Below are 10,348 nucleotides of genomic sequence, written 5' to 3'. Positions count from 1 at the left end.
ATTGTTTTTCCTGCTGTTTTATGGGATGACAGCCAGTCAGCCAATTACTTGTTATTAAAGGAAAAACTGTATTTGATGGAGACATTTACAATTTTTTTTTTTTTAATAAGGAAAATTTTTTTGAAAAAACCTCTTCTCAACAGCTAATTACATAAAAAATTATTTTTTCTATAAAAAGAAATAGGATTAAAATAAAAAAATGTGACCACATACAATGAATCTGACAAATAATGTAAGATTTAAAATCAAATTTCCAAATTGATATTTTATATTAATATTAATTCTGATTTTTTTTGGATCATAAGTCTGTTTCATAACTGTTTTCTAACAGTTCTCTATTTTTTATAATAAAAAATTAGAAAAATATCGTTTAGCAACCAACAAGTTGGACCTGTTTGATAAATGATTTCGAAAATAATTATGAAAAATATTTTTTGACAATAGTTTTTATGAATTATTTTTTGATATTTTGTAGAATAAAAATTTATTTAGAAACCTAATTTTTTTAACATATTTTTAAATATATTTTTATATTTAGTGTTTTATTTTTTATTATTCTATATAATTGTATAATTATTTTTTAAAACAACTCTTGAAAAACAAATAAAAACAACGTAAAATATTTTAAAAAATGTTATTTGAAAACATCATGTTTTCTGTTCTTAAAAACAAAAAATATAAAATAATTTTTAGTTATCAAATGTGTTTCTGTGTTTTTTTATTCTGGATGACAAAAAATTGTTCTAAAAAACACTTCCCAAATAAATCCTAAATTTGTCAACTTAGAATTTAATAATTAATACAAGCTTAAACATAATTAATTTATTTTAAATACCCTTTTTTTAACAAATAATTGAGGATTGTTTTCTTAATCTTATAAAGACAGTTAATTAGTCCTTTTAATAAATAGGAGGAATTGTATTTTATAAATATGATACTTATCGGATGTGAAATGTGAAGTATGTGAGATGGAGGTGGAATGTTAAAGAGTATTTTTTATAAATTAATTATGTCAAAAACATATAAGGCAAACATTCAATTGCTTTGATTTGTAATTATCCTAATAAATAAATAAATAAATAAATATATAATAATAAAATTTATTTCTAAATTCAATAGAAGTTGAAAAATGTCTATTTTTAATGGATTGTGATGACATAGAGAGAATTTAAAATTCAAATGAAATCTTAGGAGTATTTTCAAATGGTTCTCAAAATTAGTTTTTGAAAACTATTGATATTTTGTCAAAACAAATGTCTATAAAAATAAATTTTATATGGAATATTTACTTTTAATTAATTTTCATATTTATTTTATTATTTTTAAAATATAAGTGAAAATAAGTCAAAATAACTCAAATATATTCTAAAAAATACTATATTTTCTATTTTAAGAATGAAAAAGTATACACTATGTGGGAAGTATTTTTCAAAATGGTTTTTAAAAACAATTTTTAAAAATATTTCATTAAATAAAAATCCATTTGAGTATTTGAAATGTTCTTAACATATTTTTCTATATTTCTAATCATTTTTCATATTTGAAATTTTTTTAAAACAACCCTTAATAAGTAAAAACAATTAAAAATGATTTTAAAAAATACATTATTTTTTGTTTTTAATTATAGAAAATTATTTTATGTTTTATAGTTTTCAAACATTTTTTTTTTTTTTTACAAAATAATTGTTTTAAAAAATAATTGTGAAACAAAGTCTTAGTCCTCGTTTGGTAACTGTTTTAAAAACTAGTTTTTGAAAACTGTTCTATGATATTTTATAAAAAAAAAATGTTTATTTGAAAACCTAAAATATTTTTATCTTATTTTTAATATTTTGAATATGTTTTAAAAATATTTTTTTATATTTATAGTTTTATTTTTAATAATCATACATGTTTGTATAATTATTTAAAAAAAAAACAAGTAAAAAATTCATTATTTTTTGTTTTTAAGAATAAAAAAGTATTTTATGTTTTAAAAAATAATTGTGAAACAAAGCCTTAGTCCTTGTTTGGTGACTGTTTTTTAAAATAATTTTGAAAACTATTTTATGATATTTTATAAAAACAAATGTCTATTTGAAAACCTATAATATTTTTTAACTTATTTTTAATATTTTTGAATATGTTTTAAAAATATTTTTTTATATTTATAGCTTTATTTTTAATAATCATACATGTTTGTATAATTATTTTTAAAAAAACTCTCAAAAAATAAGTAAAAACAATTAAAAACAACTAAAATATGTTATTTAAAATCACCCTATTTTTTGGTTATCAAACATGTTTTTTAATATTTTTATTTTAAAAAACAAAAAATTGTTTTTAAAAATAAAAAATGTTTTGAGGATAGTTAAGAAAGAGGTAATTAGTATTTATGTAGATGAAATACATATGTGGTGAATTGTATATATCCTGAGGGAAAAAAGGGGTTTGGTAATTATAATTTGTTTTAGAAATATGATGATAAATGGGGTCAATCCCTCGGTGGCGGTCTGATTGAGTCATGTTCCCCTCAATAATGTATGTAACCTTTACAAATAAAAAAATTAAAAAAATTGATTATGAATAAATTTCTGGTCAATGAGTCAATGGTGGTGGGGTCATGTGGGCTCCTCACTGACTTTGTTGAAGATAGGGTTAAAATGGTCTCTTTTCTCCAACATTAAAATAACATAAAATAAATTTTACCATAATTAAAGTCACAACTTTAATCTCCCTAGAAGAACATGGAATCAAAGATAGGAATGCACTAGGGTGAATGGTCTCTTTCCTCCAACATTAAAATAACATAAAATAAATTTTACCATAATTAAAGTCACAACTTTAATCTCCCTATAAGAACATGGAATCAAAGATAGGAATACACTCGGGTGAGTTTTTTCGGTGCCATCTGGCCTTTAATGGGATAGATTTGAACTTTAAATAAATGGGTTTGAGGTGGGTTTAAGATTAAAAAAATTCAAAACAAGTTTGAGACGGGTTTAGGAATTGTCTCGTCTGTTTCATTATACATAAAATCAATTTTACATTTTAATTTAATTTAAATTTTATTTTTTTATTAAAATAATTTTTAAAAACTTAAAAAAAAATCAAAAGAAAAAAGTTAAACGAGACAAAACAAATATATAAATTTTTTTTCGGGACATAAATATAAATTATTTTAAATAAACACGACAGATTCAAATGGCGGCCCGAGACCCTAATAGAAGATAAGTAATTTAGGTGAGATGAGACTAATAAAGTAATGATTTCGGTGCGGTCACAAATGTTTACTACAATCATCAACTCTAGAAAATGTGGAAGACCCACCTCTGTAATTTTGCCCAACAAGAGGGGCACAAGTTTGGACCACCATCTCCATATGTGTACTTATTGAAGGAACCTTTGTCTGGTACTTTTGGGAAGTCAGAGGATTTGGTCAGTGTGGCGATAAGTCTCTTTTGTCACGTATCAATTCATATTAGGGCCGGCTTGGGGAACTGTCATACACGTCCCCCCTGGCCCGCCCCACCCCATCCCCTCACCCCCACCTCAAATTTGATTGATACTAAATGTGGACATGGTTAAGGTATGGAATTAGCCTACGTTAAATTTCTCATCTTTTCATAGTTGTTAAAAGTATATGATAGAATCAAAATATCTGGGTAACAATACAAATAGTAAGACCAAGATATGTACTTTTTTAATTATATGATACTTACGAGAATCTTTTTTAACATATTTATTATTTAATTATATCGATGTAATTAGAATGGTAATCTCGTAATAACAAGCAATAACAAAAGAATCTAGTCGAATGTCGTATATATGGTCCGAATTTTAATAATAATAAATGTGAGCATGTTTATTTCATATTTATTATGGAATCTAGATCATTGGATAAGAGTATAAATAACAAAATTGGTACAAGAGAATCGGATTGAATACAAATAATTGGATTAAAATACAAAGGAATATGATTTTATTAAATGTTAGTAAAAAACGGTTGTTTATAAAATAAATACAAAAATATGATATTTTTTATCACTTATTTTAATTTTACACTATTATATTGAATGTCTTTTGAAAAAACGATTTCACCTTTACATTGAAAAATTGTGCATTGAGTTCGTATTTTCAAAATATGAATTCTACATGAAATCATAAAGTACAATACTTTCACAATTTATGTTGATAGAACAGTTTTTCATAAATTGTTATACTCCTACCAAAAACCCTAATGCTATATTTGGTTCTCATAAAATATTAGGGAAAGAAAAAAAAAATTGAGGAAAATAGTTTTATCATGTTTGATTTCACTATAGAAAATATAAAAGAAAATAAAACATAATTAAAATTAATTTAAATTTTATATATTTTAAAATTATTTAATCTTGTTATAATAGAGAGAAATAAATAAAATGAGTTTAAAGAAATGTATAAAAATAATTTATTAACATTTAAACTAAATTTTTATTTTCCTTTATTTTTTCTTTTCTTATCCACTTTCCTTCAATTTTTCCAAGAAACAAACATAGCTTAAAAGAGTGAGATGAAGAAACCAATTTTGAATTCAAAATAATAGGACATAATAATACATATGACATGGAATGATTAATCTCACAGCTCGATCTTTATCGAATAATACCGTCCTATATATTATTGTAAAAATACAGACATTTATTTGTGTGATTAGTTAGTACAAATTTTTGTGTAATTTGCACACAAAACCTTTTTTATCATCAAAATGCTTAAATACTTGTACAAAAAATGTGTCTTCCAATTTGAGACAATGGGGTCCTCAAGATATGCTAGAAATACCGTATCAAGATGTTTGCAAAGGGTGTGTCCCCCTTTGGCTGTCTTTAGAGAAAACGCAGTATGAGCATTTCTCTACTTGTATGGGTTGCCATTGATATATGAAAAAGCTTATCTTATAAAAAATCTTATCTTATTAATCTACTTGATGGATATACGGATTTTTTATGTCATGATGGAAATTTGAATTAACATCACGTTATAATTTTTCCAATAGCACTCATCTATAAACCGGTTACTAGTACAAATAACATAACGTAACCAATGTTCATTGAAAAAAGCAACCCTAAAGATTTAAGATAAAAAGCACTAAGTAGTGACTATTGAATAAATTTTTTTAACTTGAGTAAAATTGAGGTAATATATTTATTGACGGAATTTTGGGTTCATCGTAGAAATGCTTATTTGCTATTAAAGTGCTTCCATTTATCTAGTAAAATGAACAATTTTAAGAAAGTGTTTTTAGAAATTATTTTGGAAAATGAGGTATTAGATATTATGTCATTCCCAATGTCTTTTTGTTGGTGGAATTGGAACATAGTTATTATTTTTTCTACACTTCTTTTCTAAGAGTGGAATCATGGTGGCCATAAATCAACAATTTGAAGTCCTTTTCTTGCATATTTTTGATAAATCAACATTTATATATAAATGTAGTACGATCTCTCTCTTGGATAAACCTTTCATTTGATAAATAGGTAAAGGTGGGTCCACCATTAGGCTCACCAACTTTCATGTTAATAAATAATAATAATAATAATAAATGCAAAAGCCTAATGGGAAATGTTCACCATCAATCTTCAAATATTGGCTTCGATTTTGTATATGTCCCCTAAAAGGGAATGAAGAAAAACAGCTCTTTATTATTTCCCCTATCAAAGCAACCATACCACAATTACAAGGTGTGACAAATAAGTTCTACCAAATGGTGGGCCCAACATTGAATTAGACAAATTTAGACCCAAATTCAAAGCCCAACGTGTTTTAGGCAAAAATGATTTTTTAAAAACAAAAATTTAATTCTCAAAATAATTTTCCAACCGATAGATCTTATTCATGTAGGCATTCATGTCATAAAACTATAGTTGATAATTATAGTTTTAATTTTTTTTTAAAAATAGTCAAAATCGTAATTGATAATTACGAATTTAAATTTTAATCACCAACTAGAGTTTTATGTTTAATTTTTTTTTTTTTAAAACCATAGTTAATAACTACAATTTTGTGACAAAAAAAATAAAATAAAAATTCTCAAACCATATGGATATCCAAGTAGTTGAAATACATTAATTTGGAAATTATTTTGATGGGAGGGTTAGTCAATGAATTATTTCTTTTTCCAAATACATTATTTTTATCCAAAACTCCATTTTTACATCTTCATAACTAAAAATTAGCACCTGTCATGAGCTAATTTAATACCTTATATATATATAATCACTTTTACCCTATATTTTATCATTTACCTACATAAAAAGTAATGCTTGGATGTATCAAAAAGAATATTACGTTATCCTTTTTAATATCATTGATAATAGTATTTGTTATAACAAGATTACCATTATAATTATACTATGGTAGTGAAGGTATGCTTGAAAACTGTTTTTTGAACAATTTTCTATTCTCCAAAATAAAAAACACAATAAATATGTTTGATAATTGAAAACTGTTTTATGTTTTTTAAGACATTTTTTAGTTGTTTTCACTTGTTGTCAAATTATTGTTTTAAGAAATAATTATATAAATATGTAGAATGATTAAAATAAAATATTATATATAAAAATATAGATTTTTGTTCTATAAAAATCAAAGAACGGTTTTCAAAAACTAATTTTCAGAATTATTTTAAAAAACAATATATCAAATAAGCCCGAAATTTTTTGTCACCATTCAAAATATCAAATAATTAAATTTTGTGTACATTTGGTGGTGAAAACCAAAACCATTTTTTTTTAAAAAAAAATTTTTAAATGAAAGCAATCAACTATCAAAAGATTTGTCAATTGAAAGGATTTATTATTGTATTATGTTCTACATGTTGATACCAAATGGTATCATGAAACATTTAACGTTGAGGTCCAACCATTTAGGTTTTGAAGTACCTAGGTAAGACACATTTAAGTTGGCTGAACTAATTACTTTTCATAATTTGACCTATTATCTCATACTCGTTAACCATATTTTGAACTCTATGCTTGACATCATTGCATGACTATTGACTACTTATCTTTTGTTAGAATTATTTTATGTAGATTACTATAATTAATCACCTAAATTCACCTACTAATGCCAATATTTTTTAGAGCATGTCATGGATTGTATAATCACCTACTAAATTCACCTATGAAAATAAAAATGAGGTTTATTTTTCTATGGGAATAAATCAATACTCATCCATAATAGATAATTCAAATTAAATAAAATATATTAGATTTGTCATTCCTATTTGTATTTGAATTTTAAAAAAAATATATATAAATGACCTTTACTTTCACTTTTATCATAAACAGTCCTATAATTATTTATAAAATTAAGAATATTTAAATAAATCATTCTTAAAAAATTATAAAATTAAGAATATTTAAATAAATCCTTCTAAAGTTATACAATTGATTTATATGTTTTTTTTTAATTTACTATGTTGAAATTATAATTTTTAAACGATGATATTAATATTATAAAAATTTTATTAAATATAAAAAAAATTATAGAAATGAAAACAGAATTTTTATGAGATGAAATATTTTTAAAATTTTTATATTAATTTTTTTAAAATGAAATTGATGAACAAGTATAAATTTTTTTATTAAATTTTAAAAATAAATAAAAAGAAAACTTTTTATCCTTTGAAAGTCGATCTAAACACGGCATGGTATCTATCAAATTTGTTGTAAAAGACCCGTATTTTCTCTTTCTTATAGTGATTGAATTGACCAACTTATCGACTACCTTGAGTTGTGTGTACAATAAAATCCCAATGTATATTGACTTGGAATTTTGGTCCCATGATAAAACTAACCATTATTTGAGGGTGGGGTCCAAATTATTTCTATTGAATCGGGAGACATTTTGAATTGTTCTTCTAATTTGTTTATTTCTGGTTTCTTTTTGTTATAGTTTGAATTTGATTCTTAATATCGTTAATATTGAGTTTGTCTAATCTAATTTGTATTTCTTTTAACATTGTTTCTGCTGGTGAAGATAATTGAATATTAGATTTTGCAGTATCGGAATAATGAAAGGTTGTTCTAAAGATTTAGATGATGACGATGATGATAAAGATGATGATGATGATAAAGTTGAGGAAATTTTTAAGGATTTTGATGATAATGTTTCTGTTTCTCCTATTTTCCCTCCCGGGGTAGAAGAAAACAAAAATTTAAAAAATTTTATTGTTTGTTGATTTAGATGTTGAAGAGAATGATTTGTATAATTTAATTGTTGTTAAACTTGTCTAATATCCTTATAAATTATGGGACTTTGTTCATCTTTGGTTCTTGGAATTTTGAAGGGTGATGCAGAAATTGAATTATTATCAAAATTAAATTGATGATTATTTAAGGGTGGTTGTGAACCTAATTTTGAAGTTATTGTTAAAATTCTTTTTTGAGCATATTCTGAGTGCTTTATTGCTAATTGATGTCCTTCTTTGTCTCTTAAAGTTATAATTTGTTTTCTTTGTTTTTTAAGTTTGAAAAACCAATAGAAAAAAGGAATAGTAATTTTCTTTTGATTCGTGTATTCTTCATATCGTTTTCTTAATGCATTTCTAGTTTGAGGAGGGAATGATTTTTTTAAAAAAATATATAATGACCTTTACTTTCACTTTTTTCATAAACAGTCCTATAATTATTTATAAAATTAAGAATATTTAAATAAATCATTCTTAAAAAATTATAAAATTAAGAATATTTAAATAAATCCTTCTAAAGTTATACAATTGATTTATATGTTTTTTTTAATTTACTATGTTTAAATTATAATTTTTAAACGATAATATTAATATTATAAAAATTTTATTAAATATAAAAAAAATTATAGAAATGAAAACAGAATTTTTATGAGATGAAATATTTTTAAAATTTTTATATTAATTTTTTTAAAATGAAATTGATGAACAAGTATAAATTTTTTTATTAAATTTTAAAAATAAATAAAAAGAAACTTTTTATCCTTGGAAAGTCGATCTAAACACGGCATGGTATCTATCAAATTTGTTGTAAAAGACCACTATTTTCTCTTTCTTATAGTGATTGAATTGACCAACTTATCGACTACCTTGAGTTGTGTGTACAATAAAATCCCAATGTATATTGACTTGGAATCTTAGTCCCATGAGAAAACTAACCATTATTTGAGGGTGGGGCCCAAATTATGAACACATGAGAGATCTCTTGGTCAAGCCGCACAAAATGGAAGAAATTAAAAAATAAAAGAATTGGGATGGAGCTGTTTCTCTTAGCCGTCAGCCTTTGAATTTTCCTCAAAAGGGCTTATGATCAATGTCGGTTTCAACAATTATCGGCTAAGAATTTGTTTCTTCACACGGGATTGGATTTGGGAAAGAGCAGCCTGTTTGGAGTCTACCTGGTTTTGAGGATAAGTTCAAGACCTACGAATGAAGGGCTCCCGTTAATAATTAATATTTTAAGATGACGGGTCTAATATTGTGATCAACAGTTCATAACTATTCAGGAAGAAGATTGAGTTGAGCTTTGTTAATGAAAATAATATTGAATGATTAATATTTATATAATTAGGTATGAACTATTACAGATGATGGAATATTTGTGATATTCTATATTAAATAAAAGAAAAAGTTAGTTTCTAAGAGTATAAATTCTTTTTAATCTTTTATATATATATATATATATATATATATTTATTTATTGAGTTGAGCTTTGTTAATGAAAATAATATTAAATGATTAATATTTATATAATTAGGTATAAACTATTATAGATGATGGAATAGTTGTGATATCCTATATTAAATAAAAGAAAAAGTTAATTTTTAATGTTATATAAATATAAAAAGTTAGTTTCTAATACTATACGTGTCAATCTGTCAAAGATGAAACATTATTATTACAATATAATCCTAAAAATACTCAAACTTTTGTTCCTAAAAAAATTAAAATGGAATGAAATTACTCAAGGAGGTCGATGGGAATTAAAAGATTTAACTCTTCCAAAACTAATTAAACCTTTAACAACTCCTTAAAAAATTATACAACATACATATGATATTATTCAAGTAGAATTTAGTCCGGCCTCTAGATATTCATTTAGTCAAAATTTTATATTTGCAAGACCTTCTACTTCAAATCCTAGTCTAAATGGTGTTGATTTTACTCCAAAAATTCCTATTCCTGTATATCAGCAATAAGAATCTCCCCCTGCGTCACCTACTCATTCGGATATGTATCCTAATCAAGTCAATATTATTCATAAGAAAAATTATAAAAGACTCCTTTTACTCCTAATATGGAATAGATAAAATCAGATTATTTTGCCCCTTATAATAATACTAAAAGAGCTTATTTTCAATC

Source organism: Vitis riparia, chromosome 14 (genome assembly GCF_004353265.1).
Source record: "Vitis riparia cultivar Riparia Gloire de Montpellier isolate 1030 chromosome 14, EGFV_Vit.rip_1.0, whole genome shotgun sequence".
In the NCBI taxonomy this organism is placed as follows: domain Eukaryota; kingdom Viridiplantae; phylum Streptophyta; class Magnoliopsida; order Vitales; family Vitaceae; genus Vitis; species Vitis riparia.
Note: the sequence above shows the minus strand (reverse complement) of the source record.